The sequence below is a fragment of the Mesocricetus auratus genome, unplaced genomic scaffold, assembly GCF_017639785.1.
Source record: "Mesocricetus auratus isolate SY011 unplaced genomic scaffold, BCM_Maur_2.0 Super-Scaffold_100013, whole genome shotgun sequence".
NCBI lineage: Eukaryota > Metazoa > Chordata > Mammalia > Rodentia > Cricetidae > Mesocricetus > Mesocricetus auratus.
Window position 1 is genome coordinate 40,356,193 of NW_024429196.1, and position 27,179 is coordinate 40,383,371.

Here is a 27,179-nt window from a genome sequence, read left to right on the forward strand (position 1 = left end):
ATAATATGATATAAAGAAAATTAAATTGATAGTAAAGGCACTTTCATATAAATATTATGTTATCAATATACTACATTGCAAAAAATGTATAGTAGTATTATATGCAATTAATACTAGTGGATTTATTAAAAGTTATATCATTGGCTCTCCAAACGTATGAATAAAATTCCCTGCCCCCAAATAATTTCTTATTCAACCACCACTAATGCAAACTAGTCAAACTGGAGAACTATTGTCACAGTCATAAGGTACATAGAGGGATTGATTAGAAAGATCATAGCTCTGCTTGACAAGGACACATTAGCCTCACATTCCTTTAATAGTAATTATTTTCCCTCTTAGCATATAATCCTAGAAACCCTGATGTAATCTAATGTGTTTACTCCCCATTCCTGTTGGCCTTGGATGAACTCTTTGGAGAAACTTCTACAGTGTTAATAACTTTGATTTTTTTAGGATCTAGATTTTTCTCATGTGCAATAAATAAAGTTTCTACTACATGTGATGGTATTATGTAGCAAAACTGAAATAAAGACCAGTAAATTTGAACATTAATTTTTACAACTGTGAATTGACATTAAGTATATATTTCCATCTAAAAAGCAATTATAATAAATAGTAGAGAAATGCTGTGAGAAGAAAGACTATAAGCCAGGGTATGACACTTTATCATGACAGCTACTCAAGTGGATTAAGACATCCTAGGAAGTTAGGAAATCCCACTTCTTGATGTATCTTAAGATATTACTGGATCCTGAGGGATTTGATATAAGGAATGCTTAAATCCATTGAAGAATCAAACTTAAAATTATCCGCAGGGAAGTCATAGAGTAGAAGATAGAGATTGATGTAAGAACATAAATCATCAAGGTGGTGTCCTTCATGACTCTAGCTTGCTCTGGAACCTTCCTAGTACAATTCTTTTTTACCCTGTAACAAAAATCTGGAACTCAATGGCACCTTTAAAGTGCAAGGATGTGACATGCTCACTATTAAGGAGACATCTAGCTAACTATCACGGCATTCTTGAAAGGGAAGACTACAGCTCAATGCTCACTGGACAGGACAAGTTTCCAAGGTCCCACAGTATGTGAGAGCAATGGGATTCAGATGTCTATCTTCTGCTCTGTCTTCTATCTAGTGCAGCAGGAAGATCCTAGAGTTCCCGGAAAAGATCAGGAGATCTGCCAAGAAATCTTGAAAGATAACTGAGTTCTTTAATTTCTGAAAGGGGAAATGATCTCTGAGTTGTCTAACAAGGAATCATACAATCCCTTGAATTAGTTACCAGGTTAGCTGGTAAAGCATTCATATAATAACCGTCCTTTGAAGTTTTGAATATAGCATAAAGAAGTTAGCAACAATCTCTATTTATTTATCCTTTTGTTTACATCACTGCTCAGTATAATTCAGGACCAGACGTAGTCCATCTGCCCATCTGGGATGAGGAGCCCAAGTGCTGCTTTCCTGTCTTCTTTTAAGTTAGTAAGAATGGCCACCATGAGTATCCCTATGTATTTGTTATATTTATATTATTGTGACAAATTATCTGAGGAGAACATACAAAAAGGAATTAGATTTTGGACTACAGCTTTAGCTTCAAGAGTCCACTGTGACCGCAAGATGAATGAAGCTGTGATGGGCAGGTTCGGGGACAATGGAGGCAACAAGGATGACACTCTAGTGACCTACCACTAGTCTATTCAAAATTTGAATCCTTCAGTGGATTAAAGCATTAATTATATAATTGTGTGCTTGCAAAAGTGTGTGTGTGTGTATACAGAAATAGCCTTGGAAATTGAATATTCTAAACACACCTAATGAGAGTTAAGTTTTTACCAAAGCAACATAATTTCTTAAACTCTACAGTCACCATGAATAACTATAAGGAAGAAGACAGTGATTAGGAGGTGGGGCAGTTGTTCAAAACTCTGGAAAAATATGAGCATTTTCACACTCATTCTCTTTATCTTTTGACTTTCAGGTAGAAACAGGACTTTGATCCTTTCCCTAGAGGAAATGTAAGTGTGACAGTGGACAGTGGCCTGCCATTTTCCATGCATGCTTGCTCAAAGGCATCACTGTATAGTTTATTTCAGGTATCCATTCAAAGATTAAATATTTGAATAGAATTCAGGTCATCTCTAAGTTCATATCTGTGAAGAAAGACATAGGGCTAGAATTCCAAGAGATGGTGTGATAAGAGAGAGGGAGGAGGGAGAGATGGAGAAGGAGGATTCTGGTCTCTGAGTAATGATATTGTACAGTTCCCTTGCTTTATCTCCCAATATGCCAAGCAAGACAAGTGCAATCATTAAAATATTTATAATGAAAACAAATCCCTTATTATAAAGGGTAAAAATGATCTAGGTCATTGTTTGCCATAACACTTTACCAAATATTAAAATAAAAAAGTATTTACCTATATTAAAGGATTGTTGAAGTTCCTCCTTCTACTCCAAATGGAGCATAACTGTGCCTGCAGCTGTCTTCCAACATGGCTGACACAAACGTGAGTACGATGAGTGCCTGCTTCAGCAAAGCAGAGATGCTTCTTATGTTTGTTTCTCTTTATAGCTATTATTGTAGAAAGCATGCTATAAACTAAACCAGTTTTAAAGAAGTAACTAATAAAAACGATTGTAAAAACACACTGCAATTGAATTAGATAATGAATAACCCTGCTTAGTCGTCAGTGTGGTTTATAAATCTAATGGGATAGACATCAGACAAAAATGACAGAATCCAGTTAAGAAGCAGATGTGGGTTCAAATCCTGACTAGTCCTGCCTCTGATTAGCCATTTGACCTTGACTATTACACATTAATGTCTCCAATTTTCCACTTTTCACATGTGTAAAATTCAGCTAAGCAATGCCTGTTTTATAGGGTTATTGTGAACTTCAGAGTAGTGATTTCTTTTGTCGGTGTGTGGTAGAGTCTAGCAAGTCAAAGAAGCCTTAAAACCACACATCAAGTCAGAAATCTCCTCTATTATAAACCTGGAAAAAAGAAAGACAAAGTAAAGAAAAACACAGAGGGGTGAAAGCGAGGGAAGGATGAGGAGAAGGAGGGAGAAAAAGGATGGAGAATGAGGGGGATAAAAGGAAGCAGAATGGGGAGGAGGGTGAGGAAGGCAGTGAGGGAAGGAGGAAGGGAGGGAGGAAGGAAAGAAGGAAGGAAGGAAAGAAAGAAGATCGCTTAAGAAGGGAATTAAAGACAAAATTGCCAAAGAAAATTCAGAGTAAGTAGGAAAAAAGCAACAGCACCAAGGGCAAAGGTGAGAACAAGAAATCCCAAAGAACTGACTGTAATGCTAACGTCAGGGTTAGCATTACATGTGAGGGCCTGATTTCATGTTCATAGACATTTAGGCTGGAATAATTCTGTCTTTTCTTGTACTCTCTGGACTCTACTCAAAAAATAGTTTTTGATTTGCTCTAAATTTTTAATTAAAATTTTGAAAAATTCTTTAATGTATGAAATTTCTGCTCAACCTATTTCCCTTCTCACCTCTTATAAAGCTGTAGTCATAGAGTTGATATTTACCCTTTTACACTGTTATAAGTTTATCCTTTAGTTTTTGCTTATACAGAATAGGAAATACCATGCTATCAAAAATATCTATATGAGTAGCTTATTGTCATTTTTTATTCAGGACAAATACTTTTAAGATGTGTACAGGTTAGGTATATGTAGGTTTCATTTTTTCACATTTTACTTTACATTTCACAGATCAATTTAGCAATTGTTTCATAATCTTCCCATGTCATTATGGGTATATATATTTGTTTCTGATATTCCTGTTTTAAGCTCTTTTATCTAATTATCCTTGGCCATGCCCTTTGTGCATATGTGCTAGAGCTCCCTGCAATGTGGGGATGCTGAGTAGGACCATCTGCACATCTGTAACCTCACCAAGTGATGCCAAGTGACCATCTGAAAAGGTGAAAACAACTCAGGTTTCTGCTAGTAGCAGATGTAGTGTGTGAGCCTCTTTGTTTCAGATCTTTACCCACACTAGTCACAACAGACAAGGCCTACCTGTCACATGACTGAGAATTTATATACCCTGACTCGTTAAGTTTTCATGAATTCACATATTAGTAATATTACATGTTTGGGAAATTGGGTTTCCATTTAAGTAGTGTCTCTTTACATACACTGCCAATTTAAATTATTTGTTAAGTAATCTGGAGACAATTTCTGAATTCTTGTTATTGTCATTTAACTTTTCTCATGATGTTTTTCACATTATAGGTCTTCTATTTTTATTTTATAATGTTTTTATTTGTCTTTCAGGAATTTCTACAAAGTATCTGGTTGCTGTTCATTCCCTTCTCCAAATTCCTCCCAAATCCTCCATAAACTTTTTACCCACCCCACTTCATGCCCCCCCCCGTCCTCCACCTATCATGTCCAGTTTGTGTTAGATGACTTTTTCTGGTCATGAGGCCTGCACTGGAGTGTGGTCAATATACTAAGAGTCACACCATTAAAGAAAACTGACTTTATCTTCTCTACCAACAATTGAACAGTAATAGCTCACCAGATGCCTGTTGGTTTTGCTATGCCCTTCATTTTTGCCATCCATGATGGGGTTGGATTTTGGTGATATATATGTCATTAATTCATTTCTACTCCTTTAAGTAGCTCATATTTCTGTGAGTAGCCACATTAAAATTGTTGTTTTACCAAGTTGGACTTCGGTGATATCTATACTGGTATTGTGTCAGCCAGTTTCATATTTAGTGTTAATTGAGGTTTATTCATGTTTCTCCAGGAATAATGTCAAAACCAATTATGGTTTCCTCTATCTGCTGCAAAAAGAAGCTTCTCTGATGAGGGGTGAGAGCTAGACTTATCTATGGGTATAAGGACATGTATTTGGAATGCATTTTTGAATTATTCTTGTCTGCAGAAGTTGCAGCAGTAAGATCTCCTCTTAGACCCAAAACCTTAGTAGTTCAGGTAGTTGGATAGGTTTCTAATACCAGGCCTGATTTTCCACCAGTTGAGTGTTCCATATGCCCAATTATACAGCTGTTGGTTACTGTCAATATATGAGTGCCACTATCTCACCTTCAGGAGTGTCTTGCAAAGCTGGTCATTGTGGTTCACGGTCATCACAGATTTGAATATAATTTATTACTTCTCAACTTTGGCAGTTTGCACACAGCATATGAGAGATAGACCTTAGGAAGGAGGTTTTCTGGTCAGATCCAGTTTGAATCTTCTAAGTTATGTGTCTGAAGTGTATTTTGCAATAGGGAGTTACTTATCACCTTTGGGAGGCAGTCAAGTGCAGGAGCAATCACCTATATTACTTTGGTAGTATGTTGGACTTTGCTGACCACCAACTCAAAAAGCAGGTTTCTTATACCTGTTACTGGGATTTTTGTTAGTTGTCTGGGGAAACCATTGTCTGCTCAAGAACTGCATCTTCTTGTAAGATATGTGTACATATGCATAGATACTTACATGTGTGCTATACAATTTTAGATAAATATAAAATAATATTTCATTTGTGCTTTTCAACCATTCTTAAAACTATTTATCCTTTCCCCCCTCTCCTTTTGTATTGGCCTTCCTTCCCTTCCCAATTAAAATCACTCTCCACATTTTCCCCATTTCCTTATTCCTATCATTTATATTCTGTTAGTCACCTCTCCAGGGGCCCCCACCCCCCATTGTTCTTTCTTGTATTCCTGATTCTTACATTTACTACAGGAGCTAGGAACGCCAGACAAAAAGAACATGTGATATTTATCTTTCTAAGTCTGAGTTATCTCATTCAATGTAATATTTATTAGTGAAATCCATGTAACTGAAAATTTCATTTTTCTTAACTGAATAGTATTCCATGATGTATTTGTAGCACATTTTCACAGTCCATTCATTAGCTGAAGGATATTTAAGTTGTTTCAATATCCTAGTTATTGTGAATAGAGATATCCTGAACAAGTCAAGTAAATATCTATAAATCAGAATGTCATCTTTATAAAAAATGTCATGTTAGGGTTATGTGGTAGATTTACATTTTCAGGGTATTTTTTTAATTCTCACCATTGATTTTCAGAGTGATTGCATCAATTTGCAATGCCACCAAGAGTAAGTAAGGTTCATCTTTTTCCACATTCTTCCCAGCCCTAGGTATCAGTTTTGTTGATCTATCTATTGTGGCTGGAGTAAGATATAATCTCAGTGTCCTTTGACTTACTGTTTACAGGTTCAATGTAATCCTATTCAAAATTCTCATCTCATTCTTCATAGAAATAGAAAAAATATATTCAAATTTTGTTTGGAATCATAAAAGACCCAGGATAGCTAAAGAAATTCTGAGAAAAAAATACAATCCTGTAAGGATTGCCAGTCCATATTTCAAGAGCTATTATAATGAAAACTGTAAAATGATGGCATAAAACAAAATATAAGACTCAATTATACATAGTATAACTACAGTCACCTGATATTTGACAAAGATTCCAAGACGGGCTCTGAAGAAAAGATAACATCTTCAATAAATGGTGTTAGAAAAAACTGGATGCCCACATTCAGAGGAAATAAATTAGACTCACATCACCTTACACAAAAACTGTGAAACCTGAAACTCTGAAACTGCTAGAGTAAAACACAGACAGATCCCTAGAAGACACAGGTATGGGAAAAGACTTTCAGAATGGGATTATTTTTGCCTGGGAAATATTTAACAAATAGGACTTCATATAACTAAAAAACTTCTACACAGTTAAGGAGACAATCAAGTAAAAGGAAGGTCATAGAATGGGGCAGGGTCTTTGTCAGCTATGCATCTGAGAAATTATTAATATCCAGACTATATGAAGAACTCAAAACCAAAGAGTCAAAGTAACATATTCAAAAGTATGGGCTATAGATTTGAGTAGAAAGTTCTCAAAAGAAGAAATAAAAGTGACTAAGAAATATCTGAAAAGTGTATTTTTAAAAGTAAAATTCCTTATCAATTAGGAAAATGAAATTAAAATATGGTATTACTATACTAACAGTGATATGAATAAGGCATCCTAGGATCAGAATGTGATTTAAACTGTTATAAAAAGTTGGTATTTTGAGGCATGGTATCACTGCCTATCATGTTAAGGCATAACTCTCTAAATCGTGAGTACTATAAATAATAACTGAATAACTGTCATCAAATTTCATTATTTCTAGTAGAAAAATAGAGATCATAACTTCCAAATGCCTGGTACTATGTTAGTCAATATGGTGTGCTGAATATTAATAACTGGCTGGCAGTGGAAAAATTGGAATGTGTACTGATACACACAAATTCATGGATAACCTGGAACTGGCAGATGGGCTCAGTTCTTGGAATAGTTAGTAAAGACTGGTAACTCAGGGAGTTCATAAATTTTCTTGAGAGGCACCCTGTGAGGGGGGACAAGTTAAGCCCTCAGGAATGCATAATGGGACTTTGGGCAAAGTCACCACAGCCCTCTAAGAGATGCTTGAGAGTTGTCATCACTGCATCGGACAAAGTTATCAATATGTTTGGGATCACCCCACTTCTTAGTTTGTACTTGTGGTCGTTCAGTCAGTACTTGCCTGTAAGCAGTTCACAAAATAAACAGGGTGTGTTTCTTTATGTTTTCATACTTGGGCACCTCACATCATTCTTTCATTAACAGTTGCTGTTTTAAGAATTCAAGATGTGCATTCTTTTTTGTGAAGAGAAGAATTTGTCATCTTCCCTTGCTGTAATGTTTCCATGGGACAGTGTTTAGTTGCCTGTCAATCAATGTTACAGATTGATGATGGCTATCAATTTACAATATAAACATATCTAAAAAAGGAACAAAATCCTCACCCAAATAGCTCAGTGTTCTTAACACTCACATGGGTTTCCTAAGACTTTTCTCCAAGCCACTGCTTGCCACATACCCTCTCTGGAAAGCTCTACCTCAGATGTTACCATCTTTTCACTTTCATATTTTCAACTTAGCCATGCCTTACATCCCTCTTTAGATTTCTGAACCTGGTGCTCTATGCCAAGGCCCTGAAAATGTTCTCCGGGCCTTTATGGAGGGGCACATTGCTAGAATGAGAAGGGACAAGTGTGGAAGAAGAGGCATTGAGGGTCAATGCACTTGTTTAAAGATCAGTTTGGAATATGGGCTCAAGTGGTAATTATAGATTGTCATTGAGAGGGCAAGAACAGCATATGGTGTTTGACATCTCCACACAATGGCAGAGGAAATGAATGGAGAAGATAGAACAGGCCTATATAATTCCTGCACTATCATGGAGGTCACAAACTAGAGCACAGCAAGGGACAAATACAGACAGCTATATTTTGGGGGTAAGATGGTACTATTTTAGTTAAAATTCAGGGTCTCTAGTTAAAAAGGGAGGTGTCAATAAAGGCATACATTTTTTTTTCCTACACAAGAGTCCCACTCTTAGTGCTGTTGAACTGTAGCTATTTCAGCATACAAATTCAGCTTCCCTACCTACCTCATGTAGATTTGGGTTTGGTGACCCCATGACTAATTGCTGAAATTCAATAGGAACACTATTCTTACTCATTCTTTGGTTTTCAGCCACAGACTATTAAGATGAGAAAACTACATTAAAAATGAGTTTTTTAGTTTGAGTTAGCCCTTCCAAGCTGTTGCTTAAGACTGAGTTCAAAACACATAAGAACACTTAGGAATCACTGCTGAGATGTACAGAATTGGGTGTGTCTGTTGCTTTACAAAGCTAGACATGGGAGACTAAAACTATAAGACTGTTTCCCAGTGAGATATGGTCAGAAGTGCTACAGGGGTATTTGAAAGTGCTATCTCCTTGGGAGAAATAGTGGTCTGTTTCCCAGTGAGATACGGTCAGAAGTGCTACAGGGTATTTGAAAGTGATATCTCCTTGGGAGAAGTAGTGGTCTTGGCCTAGGAATGAAACTGGCCATCCACAGATTTGTCACCAGAAACTCACATGGCAGGAGGAGGCTATAAACAGTGTGTGATCTACACTATGCATTATGAGTTCATTGTTGTGTGGACCTGCAAAGAATATTACTAGCTATGGACTGAAAAACCACCCTGTCCATAGGCTACACAGACCAGGTTTGGGGTAGCTCAATAAGATTGCTATTTCTATGTTAACTATTTGCAAGTCTTGTAACCTTATGGTGTCATCAGTTAGACAGTCATGCCAGGAATAATTGCAGAGGTCATTCTAGGCAATGTCACCAGGTACAGCTCAGGTCTTCATGGCCCAGATGCCTTACTTCCATTAAATTCTCTCACAGATTATAATATGCACATATGTATTATATCCATATTACAAATGATTATACTATCTACCATCTAAGTCCAGTGGAGAGGAAGGGGCCACAAAGTGCCAAATAGAAGTGAAATCTGTGTTTCATGTGATACCATGTCCACCATAATCTGACCATCTAGCAGTCTACCTACTCTCACACCTGCTTCCCATTCTGGCTCCAGCAACACCTTACTGTCAGAATTCTCCATGTAACTAGGCTAGGTCACTCTGTCTGATAGGGATACAGTGCCTGCCTCCCTTTCCCCTAAACCTGTAAACATACATTTCCACTCTTGCAAGCTTCCCTAATTTGTTCATCATGATTTTCACATTTCTCATTTCTGCCCATCAGTAATACTCCGACTAATCTTTATTAGTATGACCTATTGCACTAGATTATAATGACCAATTTGTGTCTATAATTTTCAAAATAATGATTTCATTAATATAGGTTTGCCCTTTCACTTTTGCTCATCAGAACCTTAAACATGGTATAAAAAATGGTGGTTAAGGGTAGAATGAGTAAAAAGAGGACTTGAGAACCAACACATAGTCATCATGTGCCATGTTCAGGATTCAGTGTCAAGGGTACTATGTCATTTAATCCTCATAAAATATGTAAAGTTAGCATAATTATCCAAAGCTGTCAAATAGGAGAAATGTGGCTTAGAGAGGAGAAAATAGCTTCTTTAGGTCCCATAGTTAATAACTGACAGCAGCACTATTTGAAGCAAAGCTCCTGTGGCTTCAAAACTGTGCTATCTTCACTTTAATGTCACCTGCTCCCCTGCCTACAACAACACTAATCTGTGGTATCCACACAGAGTAAGTGAAGACAGAGACAGTTTTGTGTGATCTGACTAGGTATACAGAAGACTTTTTGGGGATTTTTTTTCGTGTGTGTGTGTGTTCATAAGAGAGGGGTGGGGAAAGAATTAGTGCCATCAACAGCCATTTTTCTAAGATGAAGTGTCCATGAAGGAGGCAGTCCCCTATTCATCCCCATATGCCCTTGGGGTTATCACCTCCCAGACTTTTCTAACTTCACTTCCTACAGATAGCATTTAGCTTTTATAAAACCCACCAAATTCTTTATCTGCTCAATCTCTCCAGATGTTTCACCTCCCACTCCTGTCTTTCTTAATGACTCGGGTTTTGATTACAAGCAGGGTAAAAACTGTCAGATTATTCTTGGCTCTTTTCTTTTTTCCCTTTCTTCTTTCTTCCTTTCTTTCTTTTTTGCTTTCTTTCTTTCTTTCATTCTTCCTTCCTTCCTTCCTCCCTTCCTTTCTTTTTGCCTCCCTCTATCCCTCTCCTTACTTCATTTCCTCCTTCCTTCTTTTAATCTATCTCCAAAGCTCTTTATTTTTCTCAGGTTTATTAGTTCTTTGAGAATTATGTGCAATGTATTTTCATTATATTACCCCCTTCTCTCAGTCCTTCCAGGCCTCTCCTCCTTTACAATGCATTCAAGTGTGTCCACTTTGTTTAAAACATAAAGACCATTCTGTGTTGTCCATATATTCTTGGATATATGGCATTCACTGCAGTTTGGTCAACTTACCAGGGGCCACACCCTTGAAGAAGACTGACTGTCCCTTTCCCAGAGCTGTCAATTTCCAATAGAATTTTAGCTAGAGCTGGAGGTACATGCAACTTTCCTCGTCCAAGTTGAACTTTTGTGTGACCTGAGTCTGCACTGGTCTCATGCACACTGTTCCAAATGCTATGAATTTATAGAGGCAACTGCATTGGCATGTCCAGAAACAATGTTTTCTTATAGTGACCCACCCTCTTCTTCCAATATATGTATAGCCTTATTTGCAAAGATCCTTGAACCTTGGGAAGAGGGGTATCATATAAATGCTTCGTTAATGCTGTGCATTATGCTTTTACTGTGTCTTGACCAACTATAGGTCTCTATGTTGATCACTGTCTACTGCAAAAGGAAATGAATGATGAGATTTGGCAGATTAATTAGTCTGTGTGTATAATAAGACATTATAGTTTGGCAGTAGTGTCATACTCCTTTAATGCCAGAACTTGAGAGGTAAAGGCAGGCAGATCTTTGTGAGTTCGAGGCTAGCCTGGTCTACAGAGTGAGTTTGAGGATAGCTACACAGAAAAAGCCTGTCTCAACCCCTCAAAAAGACATTAGGAGTTGGTTAATACTATTTCTATTTAGCAAAGTAATAATAGTAGGTTTTTTCCTTAGGTATATGATCCATCTAGTAATAGAATTTTTGTCACAATAATGGCACCAGGTTAATGGTACCTTAAATTCAATCAGAAAGTAGCTAGTTATTCCCATAATATTCAAGTTATTATTGCACATGTAGAGATGTCTTTCCAGACCAGTCTTTGTAGCTCACAGGGTTCGTAGGGGTATAAGGTTTGGTAATCCTTTTTTCTCTGTTAGCACACATAGCACCTTCCTGCACTATAAAGTTAGACAGTATAGAGTGAAAACTTCTAGCTGAGTACCAGCTTGCTCTCTCAGTATTCCATGACTTTAGTGTGTGGTGTCTTCAGCAAAGTTTTGGCATCAAATTAAAGGTGTAGCCAAGATAATGGCAATAACCTGCGATGTTTGAGGAATCTATGGGAACTTATTTACCACCCACTCCAAAAGGGATAATCTATTCTTAACAGTGGGCTTTTAATTTGTTATCCTGTGGCCTCTAGTAGGAAATTGTTGCTCCATTATAGGGTACCTCCATTTAGGCTATATTTTGTATATATGTATGTACAATGTTTAGGAAGATTCTATATGATTTTTCATGTAACATGTATTTTGCATTGTCTCTCTTTATATTCCTTTTTTATCCCGCCCTCCTACTCTCATACTCAGTTAGCTCTTCCTGTTACATGATTGTTTTTAACCATTTATACTACTGTTTACTATCTCCCCTCATTACACCAATATCCCTAATTAATTTTCTAATCTCTATGGGTATTTCAAATAAAGTACATATATCTTAATATTAAAAGCTAACATCCAGAAATGAGAGACAATATATACTGTTTATTTTTCTGGTCTGGTTTACCCCACTCAGTACCATGTTTCTAGCTCCATCCATGTACTGGTGAATTTCACATATCATTTAAAAGATATTTATTTTTAACTAAAATATAACTACATTGTTCTCCCTATTCCATTTCTTTCCCTCTAATCTCTTCAATATATCTGTGATTTTCTTTAAGATCCATGGCTCTTTTTTTTTAATTGTGTTGCTACATATGTGTATAGATGCACAAACTTGTAAGTACTACCTGCTGAGCCTGTTTAGTGTTGTTGGTATAATTTTAGGGTTGATCATCAACGAGTTAGGAAGCTCATCCCTGGGAATGACTAATTCTCTCTCTCTCTCTCTCTCTCTCTCTCTCTCTCTCTCTCTCTCTCTCTCTCTCTCTCTCCAGTCTTTGAATGCCTGTAGTTCTTAGTCTAACTGGTTTTGTTTAGGTCCATATTATTGAAGTATTGCACGTATAGCCTCTCTTTCTATTCTATTCAGCAGAGTTCCAGGTCCTCTGACTCTTACAATCTTTCTGTCCGTTCTCCTGTGATGTTTCGTGAGCCTTAGGTTCAGGAGTTATCTTGTAGATATATCCACTGGATTTGAGCACCCTACAATCAGTTGTTCTCTGCATTTGAACTAGGTGTGGATCTTTTCAATGGTTTCCATCAACTGCAAAGAGAAGCATCCTTGATGAGGGGTAAGAGCTAGACATATCTGTGAGTATAAGGATAAGCACTTGGAATGTAGTTAGGAATTACATTAATTTAGTAAAGTGGTAGTAATCTGTCCTCCTCTAAGATCCATGACATCAATAGCTACTAGTAGTTTGTTAGGTCTTCCAGAACCGGTCATGATTTCCCTTCTGTTGAGCAGACCTGAAGTCCAATTAGATAGCTGCTGGTTACATCCAAGATAGGAGTGCCATTATTGCACCTTTGGAAATAATTTGCTCTGCATGCTATCATTGTGGTTCATAAACATCATAGCTATGTGGAACTGTGTTGCTTCCCTTCCTCAACAGCTTGCATAGCACCTTCTGGTATCGTGAAATCAGGTCCTTAGGAAAGAGTTTTTTATGTAGCATACAGGTTGAATCCTTCAGGATCTGTATCAAAAGTGAATGATGTCTTTAGCAATAGAGATGTGTCTTTAAACTCCAGGAGACAAACAAGGACAATACCAATAGCTTATATGATTTTGAGAGTCTCTTGGACTGCCCTGACAAACAACTTGAAAAGGGAATTTCTCATATTTAGTACTGGAGCTTTTGTTATATAGTATATGGTTCTTGTAGGGAGCATTGCTGGGCCAAGAGGAATAACTTAATTTAATCTCTCTCTGCCTCTCTGTCTTTCTCATAATTTTGGGTAAATAAAAATAATATTACTTATGACTTTTTCAAACATACTTAGTGTTATTTTCTGCTTTATGCTCACCATATTTATTAAAACCCCTCCCAACTCCCCAGTTAAAATACCCTGAAAATTTTTCCCATTTACCCTTTGGTGTGACTTGTATCCTGCTAGTCTCTGCTCTGTGATACTTTCCCCAATCTAGTACTCCCTTTCCTATTTTTTTTTTTTTGGTGTTTACAGTTAGTGCAGAAGAGAATCTTTGCCAGCTAAACATATGACAGAATATTATATCCAGAATATATTAAGAATAAAAAAACGCCGGGCGTTGGTGGCGCACGCCTTTAATCCCAGCACTCGGGAGGCGGAGGCAGGCGGATCTCTGTGAGTTCGAGGCAGGGCTGGACCGATAGCCTCCGAAACAATACAGAGAAACCCTGTCTCGTAAAAAAAAAAAAAAAAAAAAAAAAAGAATAAAAAAACAAAGTCAAGAAAACAAATGACCCAATTAAAATGGGTTATGTGTCTGAACAGAGAGTTCTCCAAAGATGAAATAAAAATGGCTAAGAAATGGGGTAGAATAGGGGGAAGAGGGAATCATAGGATCGAAGACAGATCAGGCACCAGAGTGACCTCGAGTGATCTAAAGGTATAACATCAATTGGCAAGCTAAGCAATAGTGGAAGGACCACCTCGAATGCCCATTCCTGATAATGAACTTGATGTCTATAACTATCCGGGAGCCTACATCCTGGGACTGATGGAAGCAGAGGCAAACACACAACTAAGCACTGAACTGAACCCAAGGAACCCAGTGACAGAGAGAGAGGAATGATGAGCAAATTGGCAAAGAATGGGCTGGCAAAACCAGCAGAGACAGCTGATCTGAACAGGGGAGTGCTCTTGGACCCCAGACCGACAGTGGGGAGGCCAGAATGGGACTGATCTGGACCCCCCAAATGTGAGTGTCAGTGAGAAGGCCTGGACAACCTATGGGGCTCTGAGCTGTGGATCAGTGTCTATCCCTGGTATACAATCTGTCTTCATGTGCCTATAGCACAAAGAGAGATGCTCTCTCAGCCTGGACTCTTAGGGGAGTGCCTGGACCCTACCCAGAGTAAAATGATAGACTCTAGACATCCCCTATGTGGAAGGATTTGGCAATAGGGTGGGAGGGAGGGTGGAAGGGGAGTGCGGGAGGAGGGGAGGGAGAGGGAACTGGGATTGACATGTAAAACAAGCTATTTAAAATTAAAATAAAAAAAATAATGTAAATCATCAATTAAAAAAAAAGAAATGCCTAAAAAGTGTTCATCATCCTTAGCAATTAGGGAAATGCAAATCAAAGCAACTCTGAGATTTTTTTTATCTTACACCAGTCAGGATGGAAAAAAAATCAGCAAAATGATGAACAAAAAAATTGTTGGAGGACAAGGGAAGCTTCATTCACTGTTACAACCCCTCTGAAAGTCAATGCAAAGAATTCTTTAAAAACTAAAAATATGATGTCTGCTTTATGATCCAGCTATATCACTCTTTGTCATATGTCCAAAGTATGACATTCTACTCTACAGATACTTGCTTAGGCATGCTTGTTGTTGGTCTATTCACAAAAGATAAGAAATTAAAAGAAAAGAAATGTCCTTCAACTGACTAAAGAAGAATGAAAATATGGTACATATACATGATAGAATATGGCCTAGCTATAAAGAAAAAATGAAATCATTAGATTTTCTGTTAAATGGGAGGAACTAGAAAACATTCTGTTGAATGAGGTAATACAGATGCACACATACAAACTCCACATGATCTGTCTCATCTATTGTTCCTTGCTCCAAATCCTCAGGAGGGAGTATGCAACACAGACATTTTAACAGTTGATTAATATTCAACTGTGTAAATATACCATATTATCATTATCCATTCATCAGTTGATGGACATCTAGGTTGTTTCCAAAGTTCAATTTCAAATCTTTACCAGTGGATCAATGTATTTCCCAATACTAGAGCTGTGCACTCTGCACTGTATACTGGGGTTCATTTATTTTCTTGCAACTGTGTTCACCAGGAAGGTTTTGATGTTGATTCTGTATGTAGCTTGTGTCCTTTTTCATAAGAAGAACCATGAATCCCAACACAGGAGCCTCAAAGGGAGGCTAATGTGACTGCTTGAGAACTATTGCTCCATTAGCCTATAACTCTTTATTGTGGTGCAGAAGGAAACAACAGTTTTATCCCTTTGATCTTTAAGTAATAGAAAATAAAGGCATATATCATTGTTTATGGGACAGGAATCATGACTAGCATATTCTCTATGCTCTGTGGCTCAATCAAAATAATGACACAGAAACATGAAAAATAGCATGAAGCTTGGGACTCACAATCATTCCATAAACACCACCTAACCCCACAAGAAGTCTGCTAACCCTCAGGTGGGACCTATTTGAATCTTCCTCTTCAGCTGGGGAAAGATAAGATAGTTCTGAACAATTATTGACTTTAGTACCAAGATCTACTTATTTAAATCAATCACTGAGGTAGACAGCAGAAGAGGCTGCTTTTGCTCAATATTGACTCAAATGCAACTGTTATAGGTATTTGTTACGGGGTATGATTTCTTGATTCATAAAAGTAAAAATGGAATATTGAAGAAGATAGCCATCTAATAGCCTAAAGAAGTTCTACTTTTTTTTTTTAGGAACTTACAACTTTGTTACTCTGTCAGGGATTCAGGGTCTGAAAATAACCCAATATTACTATGCAAAATAGCATAACTTAAATTTTAGAAATAGGTGTAAATTTTTCTATTGAATTTGCCATTTACAAAGCATACTACATCTATTTTTTATGCCACTCCAAACACTTGCAATTTCACAAATGAAATGGGGTTACAGTATATATAAAACTATTCCCCTGGGTTCTTTGAATATCAGGATTATTGTGGACATAGAGTTACTATGATTTGAGGTTCTGTGCCTTCACATTCCAAGAGGTTACTTTGTTTTTCTTTTTTCTTCAATATATGTTTTTATTTAAATTATAAACGTGCATGCTTCACATGTCAATCCCAGCTCCCTCTCCTACCTCTCCTCCCTTGTCCCTCCACCAGCCGTCCCAGCCTCCTACTGAATCCCACACCATTCCCCACGGAGGGTGAGGCCCTCCATGGGGGGATCTCTGGAGTCTGTCAGTTCATCCAGGGCAGGACTTAGGTGCTTCCCCATGTGTCCAGGCTGAGAGAGCATCCCTCCATGTGAAGTGGACTCCCAAAATTAATTTGTACGCCAGAGATTGCTGAGGCCTCCCCACTGACACTACATTGAGGAGTCTGGGATTCAAGAGCTCCTCCTTGTCCGGTCAGCTGTCTTTGTGGGTTTCACCAGCACGGTCTTGACTACTTTGTTCATCACATCTTGGCTCATCAGTCTTCCCTCTGTCACTGGGTTCCAGGAGTTCAGTTCAGTGTTTAGCTGTGGGTATCTGCCTCTGCTTTCATCAGTCACTGGATGAAGGTTCTAGAATAACATATAAGGTAGTCATCAATCTTTTCATCAGGGAGGGGCTATTAATGTAGTCTCTCCACTATTGCTTAGTTTGCCAGTTGGTGTTATCCTTGCAGGTCTCTGGAAATCTCACTAGTGTCAGATCTCTCCTCAAACCTATAATGACTCCAACTATTATGGAATCTCTCATTGTGCATTCCTCTATTCTTACCCCGACTCAACTTTCCTGCTCCCCCATGACTTCTTCTCCCCTCCTCTTCTCCCCTCTCTTTTTCCTGGTTCCCTCTCCCCTCCCCTCATATTCCCAATCTGCTCAGGAAGTATTGCCTCATTCCACTTCTCTGGGGTATCATGCATATCTCTTGGGAACCTCCCTGTTTCCCAGACTCACTGGCACTGGGATTGCAGGCTGACATTCCCCTGATCAATATATGAGTGAGTACATACCATGTTTGTATTTTTGTGACTGCAGGATGGTTTCTTCTAGTGCCATCCGTTTGCCTGCAAATTTCAAGATTCCATTGTTTTTTTCTGCTGAGTAGTACTCCATTGTGTATATGTATCACATTTTCTCTATCACTCTTCAGTTGTGGGACACCTAGGTTGCTTCCAGGATTTAGCTATTACAAATAATGATGCTATGAACATAGTGGAACAGACATCCTTGTTGTATGAATGGGCATCTTTTGGGTATGTGTCTAGGAGTGGAATTGCCTGGTCTTGTGGTAGACTGATTCCCTTTTTCCTGAGGAATCTTCATACTGATTTCCAAAGTGGCTGCATGCCTCGGCACTCCCTCCAGCAGTGGATGACTGTTCCCCTTTCTCCACATCTTCTCCATCATAAAATGTCATTGGTGTTTTTGATTTTAGATATTCTGACAGAGTAAGATGATATCTCAGAGTTGTTTTGATTTACATTTGCCTAATGTCTAAGGATGTTGAGCACTTTCTTTAGTGTCTCTCAGCCATTTTAAATTCCTCTATTCTGAATTCTCTATTTAGTTCAACCCCCCACTTTTTAATTGGATCCTTTGGTGTTTTGGAGATTTGCTTCTTGAGTTCTTTGTAATTTTTGGAGATCAGCCTCTGTCAGATATGGGGTTACTGAATATCTTTTCCCAATCTGTCGTTGCCTTTTTGTCTTGCTGACTGTGTCCTTTGCCTTATAGAAGCTTCTCAGTTTCAGGAGGTCCCATTTATTAGTTGCCGATCTCAGTATCTGTGCTACTGGTGTTATGATCAGGAAGAGGTCTCCTGTACTAATTCATTCAAGGGTACTACCCACTTTCTTTTATAACAGATTCAGTGTGGCTGGATTTATGTTGAGGTCTTTGATCCATTTCCAAGATGTTACTTTAAGAAATACAAATACATATTTGGCGGCTTAAGCATGCAACTTCAATTCAAGTGACTCCTACTGACAAATAGTATACTCTAGTTTCAAGCCACTCAAATAGAATCACCTATTTTCTTTTCTTTTCTTTATTGATATTATTTGGAGATTTATTTTTTAATGGGAACTTGCATAAACCAGGCTGAATTTAAAATTACTATATAGCCAAGCTAGCTTTAAACTTTGCATTCTCTTGCCTTTGCCTCTTAAGTGCAGGGACTATTGAGTGCAAATATAATTTCACCATTTAATATACAATAAACAATTAATCATTTTGACACATGGTATTGACACACAGATATGAATATGTATTGTAACAATATACATCATATTATTAGTTTTATAAGGCTCAAATTGTCTTTCTTTTAATAATGTAGTTTGGTAGATACAATATATATATATGTGTGTGTATGTATGTATATATGTAAGTATATTTGTTATGTAAGCCTTTAAAATAAAGAAGATGTTCTACAGCAAAGGATTATAATGAAAGCTTTCTTAGGACTCATTCCCTGTATATAAGACAGTTTTAGGCCCATGCTAGAGTGCTTTGGCAGACAAGCCTTGTTTGTCAAAAAGGTATTTTTTGTGTCAACAATGCTCATAGGAGGATAGGGTTCTTTTATACATTATTTTTAATCCATAATACTCAAATCCAAATATTGATATACTTAATTGAGTTTTTCTGTGCCTGTTTATTTGGACAGAATGTTGTCAGAGTAGATGATACCAGATAAAACTTCATCCAGGATCAGATTGTTACTTCTGCTTGCTCGACTTTATGTATATGCAGTAAGGTGAAACATATAGGTCTGGAGACAAATCTTAATATCTTTACTGAAATGTTGCTACCACTCTTTTAATAGAAGTAATTTTAAAATGTATATATTTGTCTGCTAAGTCTGCCATAACAAACTATCAAGGGCTAGGTTACTTAAACAACGGGAATGAATTGTGGTTCATCTGTGGAAACTGAGTTCTGTGGAATCTCTTTCCTCTGCCATGGTTGACCATCTCCTCCTTTCTTCCTTGTATCCCCACACAATCTCTCTCTCTCTCTCTATCTCTATCTCTTTCTCTGTCATACACACCTCTATCTGTATCTATATCTAATCTATATCTATATCTATATTTATATGCCCAGACCTTCATGAGCCCATCATACTGGCAAGAATTACCCTAAAGATCTCACTGTTTAATTATCTGCTTAAGATTGCATCTCCAAGTACCATTGTATTCATTGGAAGGTATTAGAGATTAGGAATTCAGTATGGGTATTGTTGGGGACAAAATAGCATATAACAATATTCTTCATGTGCTTATTTATATAGGGGTGTATGTTTATTCAAAATTATCTGCATATTGTTCAAATAGCCAGGCAATAAACTACTTTGGCCAGGAAAAGGTTCAGATTCACTTACTTGTACCTTTGGGCAAGGCCATGAAATAGTCACTTTAAATCTGATCATTTGCCTCTTTTTTTTTTTTTTTTTACAAGACAGGGTTTCTCTGTATTGTTTCAGAGATCCACCTGCCTCTGCCTCCCGAGTGCTGGGATTAAAGGCGTGCGCCACCACCACCCAGCTTTTGACCATTTGCCTCTTAAGCACAGGTATTGGATGCCAGTCTCCCCACTGGGAATGCTATCTTCTGGTGCCCTTCTCTCACTAAATGCAAGAACTTCAACAATCCCCATAGTCCTTTAGTGAATGTTATAGAGCAGAATTGCAAGCAGTCATGCAAGTATGGAATTAGTTAAATAAAGCACATGACTTGGTCCCAGTGGGAAGTTCAGGGTACTTCTAAATCAATTCTTGAAAGATTGTTAACCTCTTTCCCATATGTAACAGAAGCAAGTCTTGTTTGGTTTCACTGACAAAAACAAGAACCAATGGCAACAACAAAAGCAATTATATTGAAAATTCTAAGATTTAAAAATCATTCTTTGTACATCACTCCTCTCTCTCTGTCACTGGGTTCCTTGGGTTCAGTTCAGTGCTTGCAAATTGGCAAAGAATGGGCTGGCAAAACCAGCAGAGACAGCTGATCTGAACAGGGGAGTGCTCTTGGACCCCAGACCAACAGTGGGGAGGCCAGCATGGGACTGATCTGGACCCCCCAAATGTGAGTGTCAGTGAAAAGGCCTGGGCAACCTATGGGGCCCTGAGCTGTGGATCAGTGTCTATCCCTGCTATACAAACTGTCTTCATGTGCCTATAGCACAAAGAGAGATGCCCTCTCAGCCTGGACTCTTAGGGGAGTGCCTTGACCCTACCAAGAGTAAAGTGACAGACTCTAGATATCCCCTATGTGGAAGGATTTGGCAATAGGGTGGGAGGGAGGGGGGGGAAGGGGAGTGCGGGAGGAGGGGAGGGAGAGGGAACTGGGATTGACATGTAAAACAAGCTATTTAAAATTAAAATAAAAAATGATAAAAAAAAGAAGCAGCAGATTCAAAAAAAAACAAACAAACAAAAAAAATCATTCTTTGTAGCAGAATGATGCTATTGTTGAAATTTCTCTGCTTTCACATAGTTTCAAAGCTTTCCATTTTTGAGTTTAGTATACTACACAGCAGGTAGGGTTAAAAATATGAGCATGACCATATATGTTTTAAAGCTAATATATGTAATGATGCTCATATTTACAATTTTCCTATGGAACCAATTAGTAATGAGTTTCTTTACTTTCTTACAGAGTCATCAATAGGATTACTCATTTTTTACAGATGATTTAGTAGACCAAACTTACAGAGGACAAATGAAGGACATTTTTTTCCAAGAGTTGGGCTACTTAACTTTGGGCAATAAATTATTTCACTGATTTCATAACTGGCTTTTAAAAATGTGATTTTTTTTCAAGAGTGGTTTCAAGAGTATTCAGGAAAGATACTGAAGATGAGAAAAGGGACATGTGTCTGGACCCACTGCATTAGCATGTAAGAAGGAGCAAATGAGGTCACACTGTAGGAGGCATGGGCTGTGGCTATCCATCTCTCCCACTGAGGACTGGACAACCTAGAGCCAGAAGGAAGAGCATTCTAGATCTTCTCTTGACAGATACAGGGACCTAACAATGATTTGAGTTGCCTGGAAAAAAACATCCTAAACTGCTTCTTAAACCTTTTGGACTTGGCAAAATTCAAAACACGTTTCGCCAGGCAGTGTTTTCCCCCTTAATTGTTAAGCCCCTGCGTATTTCAAGGGAAATTTAATCCGTATGTTTCTGATTCATTTACACTTAACTCATCAAAATGCTGTTTTGTAAGAGTCATTTGATGTCTGAACTGCAGTATGAGCAGAGCTTTTGTGTGCCTTTTTAAATGTTCGAGCAGTGAATAGAACTTCAACCACTAGAGTCTCTTTCTCTTGAAATATTAATTGAAATATAATTATATAATTTGCCCCCTCCCTTTCCTCCCTCCAACCCCTCCATTCTTCTCCTCACTCCTTCTTAAATTTGTGGTCTTTTTTTCTTCAATTATTATTGTTACACATGCACACACATGTGCATAAATACATAAATAGAACCTGCTAAGTCCACTTAGTGTTGCTTTAATGTATATGAATTCAGAGTTGATTTCTTGATATTGGGTAACCAACTAAGGGACTCATCACTGGGGCAGACTAATTCTACTTCTCTTAGCAGTCTATAGTTCTTAGTGTAGGTGTGGGGCCTCATGAGATTTCCCCTTCCAAATTAGCATGTCTGTTGGTATTGTCATTGTTAAGGTCTTGTTTAAGTAGCCATATCATTGAGGCATCATGGACAAACATCCCTGTCATTTCTAGGAGACATAAATTTGAGAGCAGACTTCCTGATCCTCTGGTTCTCACAATCTTTTTTCCCTCTTTTCCACAATTTCTCTGAGCCTTAGGTATGAGATTGTACTGGTTCTAGATACTACATGATCAGTTGTTCTCTGCAATTTGACCAGTTACTACTTTCTGCAAAGGCTTCTCTCTGCCTCAAAGAGAGAAGAGGAGTGGGGGCTGCATTTATTAGTGGGTATAAGGATAAATAATAGAATATAGTTAGGAATTAGATTGGTTTAGTGAAGTGGCAGTATTGTGTTCTCTTATAGGATTCATGACCTCACTAGCCTCAGGTGGTTTGCTATATGTCCAGATCTGTCATGATTTCCATCTGAACAGGTCTTAAGTCTTACTAGAAAGTTATTGGTTAGTATCAGGATATGAGTGCCACTACTTCTCTTTAGGAGTAATTTTTAGGGATATCCTATGATGCTAGTCATTGGGGTTCATAGGAATCACATCTGGGTAGGTAGGACAATTAGTTGCTTCCCTCCATTGGCAACTTCCATAGCCCTTTCTAATATTATAGAAGCTAGTTCTCAGGGAGGAAGCTTTTAGGTCAAATTTATCTTGAATTCTTTGAGTTCTGTCTACAAACATCGTGGTGTATTCAGTAATAGGGACATCAACATTTAGGGACCAAGGACAACCTATATTTTTTGGAGTCTCTTGGACTTCACTGACCAATCAATAACTCAAAAGAATGCTTCTCAAGACTGATATTGGGGTTTTGCCAGTCTATAACCTTAATTTTAAGTTTTAGGATAAGACTCACAGTATCAAATGTTTTCAGCTTTCCCAAGACTAGTTAGACACACAGGGCATAGGATAGTCTTTCTTGCAGCAGTGAGGTTATTTTCAGTTAAAGGACATCTCTCCTGCAGGATCTTTCAAAAACTGAAAGAAGACTTTTGTTACTATCTGTGGTACCATTACACAATTGGTTGTAATCATTTTTTTCTATAGGTTAAAAATATATCAGGGTGTTAAAGCATAAAAACACCAGATATTAATTCACACAAAGTGACGTATAATGGATCCCTTACTGAAGAATTGAAAGCATTTCTAGGAAAATGAAGATTGGAATAGTAAGCTAGAACCTGAGCTACCCCTGCACAAAGACATTGCTATGGGATAGGAGTGACTCTAGCTGTTCTCTGTTCTCCTGTCATTGAACATCAAGATACAGAAAAGTAGGGCACTCCAATGGGCTAACTTTGCTTTATATAGTTACTTCCGTGGTATATAATTTTTTATACTAGCAAAATGTTCTTTGTAAGGGAATGTTAGCTACTGAGAGATGAATGAGGAGGGGAAGCTCTTAATTCCCCCATGTCAGGGTTAGCTCCTGGTCTGTACATCTGTAGATCTTAGAATAGGTTTGTCACAGTGAGCATCTTTTTAAAGTCCCCCATTAAACTACTAATGAACCCCTTCTTTAAAAAGTTGTACTGCTAGTATTGTTCAGTATATTTGCATGAATCAGAATGCATGAAATTAGATGTGGAGGACTTTCAACTTCAGAGTAAATGAAGTAAACATAGTCTCGTTTGCCCCATCTCTGAACAGAATGCATGAAACACCCCAAAGTAAACAGAAGTCAGTCGAGAAGAAGGTCTTAAGTCATTATGCCATGAAACTAACATGGAACTTACAAGTTCTATTTTTGCTGATATTCTGTATTTTGAACTCAAGTGTACTAGAAGTGGGGACTGGGGTACAGACAAGAGAGCTGCAGGATGACTTCTACTTTTGATTTAAAGCAAAATCAAAGAGACACTTCCACACTATGAAATGCAGAATTTGACTGATCTTTCCTATTGCCTCGTTTCTCCCCAATTTCCCCCTTTCTTCCCTCTTCATCTCTCATTCTCTTCTTCCTTATACTGTACTATAAATGTGAAGCAATGTTGTGGTGGTGACAGAAACCTACAACAGTGTGGACTTCGAAGCACTAGACTCAAATAAGAGAAAGGAGTTCAGTTTTCTTCATCCCCAGGTTTCCAAGAGTAAAGGAAAACTCCTTGCTTTTTCTCTGTCCTCATGCTACTTGATCTAAGATTTGGGCACAATTGCAGAACTCCATGGTAGCACAAGGTAGCTAAAGTCAGTTTCATTGAGTCAAAATGTTGAAGAACAGCAGATGAAGAGCTCAGGAAAGCACCTCTAAAAAGGCTTTTGTTAACTTTGGTCTTTCCAACTGAACTGCACATGCATTAATGAGATCCAACCCATTACAGCAAAGACTTTGAGAACTGAACTGACAAAAACATAAACCATAGGTCAAACTGGCTTCTGAATGGCACACAGGAGAAATATAATAACATTACAGATTCTGATGGATGAACTAGCATTTCAGTTACCATCTACGGAATGTAAGCTGGGGTTTGCTATAAGCAGAAGCTGAATAATGCCTTAAATATCCAGGGTATAAAACAATGAACAAGAAAAATCTCAGCTCACATGGGCAAAGAAGCTTAATAGGTTCTACCATGAGAATGACACAGGCATTAACTAATCTACTGAAGGCTGAAAGGATTCAGGTGCTCCAGATGCAATTTCAAACATTAAAATCAGCAAAAATATCTAAATTTCTGTGAAGTATAGAAGACACAGAGAAGCAAAGAATGGAAACTCCCTGGATGAGTTCTGTCCATGGAAGAGATGTAAGAAGAACCAACTCAAAACTTGAAGTTAGGTCAACACAAATTATTCAGTTTTAATAAGAAAAAGAAAAAGGAGTCAAACAAACAAACAAACCCAATAATATACAGAGCCTCAGAGAAGAGTAGTTCAACAGCAAAATATCTAATACTTTTGTCATCTACCATAAAGAGATCAGAACATGGTAAGAAAGAAAATACCTGTAGAAAAGAATGACTAAAACACTTCAGACACGAACCTTTGTGATCCTTAAACAATGAAATGATTTTCATGTCAATGCACATTACATTAAGGTCAAAGAACAAAAGCTAAGACCACCAGAGGAACATTATACATGATCTATAGGAGAATGCTAACTTCATAAGCCTGCAGTTTTCATGTCAAGAGTCATGAGATGTTCCAAGAAAGGGACACATGTTTCAGGCATTGCAAGAGAAGAAGTGTCTGCTTACACCCATGTCAGTCAAAATGTCTTTCAAGGGTGGAAGTAAAGTAAATGTATTTTCTGATTGAGGGAAAGCAAAATAATTCATTCATAGTTCATCTGCTAAAATAATTTCTAAACAAAACTCTGAATGGTGTGAGAAAAATTACAGCAGCATAAATAGAAAAGACAATGAAAATAGCACTTATTAGGCTAACTGGACATATTACTGTCTTCTTTCATTGAAAATAAAAGTTTGACAGCAAAAACAAATATTATAACAAGCAAGCAATTAAACACTACTATAGCAAACTTCTACACTTCCTTTGCGGTGTTGAAGTGCTAGCATAACCAAGAAAGTCAAGTAGATACAGCGTACATTTTCGAGAAACCACCAAAATATCAAAGCTTACACATAAATCATAATAAACAGGTTGAACTGCATTAGCTAGCCCATTCCCTATGGTGAGATGTCATGCTCAGCCTTAATGCAGTGGGAATGTGCATTAAGCTTAATGTGCCAGACTTTGTTGACTCCTCATGGGAGCCCTTACCCATTGAGAGGAATAGGTGGGGAGTGGGCTGGAGCCAGGAGATGAGGGAGGGTAGTGGGAGGAGTAACTGGGGTTGTAATGTGAGTTGAAATTTTAATTAACTAATTTTTTAATTTTTTTAAAAAAAGTCATTTAATACTCCTAAAGTCAAGCAATAATAAATTAGGGGAAAGTTCAAAGTTAATAAACTTTCAAAGCTAATATTTAGGAAACAAATAAAATTATTGAAGTAAATCAGGGATAATAATAATTGCATTAAATACAAATATAATGGGTTAGAGAGAGGCTCAGTGGTTGAATGAACATACTGTTCTTTCAGAGAACCTGTGTTTGAATCCTACTATCCATACTGAGCAGCTCACAACTCTAGTTCCAGGATATCTGACACTCCATTCTGACCTCCTAGGGCACCTGCATACTGCATGCATACACAGACACACAGCAATACACACATAATTAAAAATAAATGTTAAAAATACAAATGTACTAAATGCATCAATTAAAACCAGAAGATTTAGGGAATGGATTAAGAGAAACAAGAAACACATTTCCAATATGGAAATATAAACCAGTTAGAAGCAAGACTATGAAAACAATACCTAAACAACACCCATAGCAAACAAAGTCACAACAGCTATGAAACTAGACAGAACTGGATTCAGAAAAAGAAAAGCACCAAGAGGAAGAGGAATTTCATGAGATGATTAAAAGCTCAGTAGTCTGAGAACTTATAGAAATTGGAGATCTATCTACTCCTAAAATTAGAGCTTTGAAACAAACGGATACTGACAAAACTGTAGGAAGCACATAAATGTATAACTATCCTCAGAGCCCTCCACTCTTCTCTCAGTGACAGGTCTCAAGGACTTTTAGCTGACCAAAAATTGAAGAGGAAAAAGTTAAGCAAGGATTCCTTAGACATAACACCAAAAGCATGTTGCATAAAAGACAACAACAAAACATCAAACTGAACTTTTTAAAAAATTAAACAGTTTGATGTCTGTGAAAGACACTACTGAGAGAAGAGAAAACAAATATTTGGCAAAAGACCTTTAACCAACATATATTTAAAAATTAATATGAATCAATCATCCAATTAAAAATGGGCAAAAGACAAACCAACACACTTAACTAAGGATAGTAGTAAGTAACT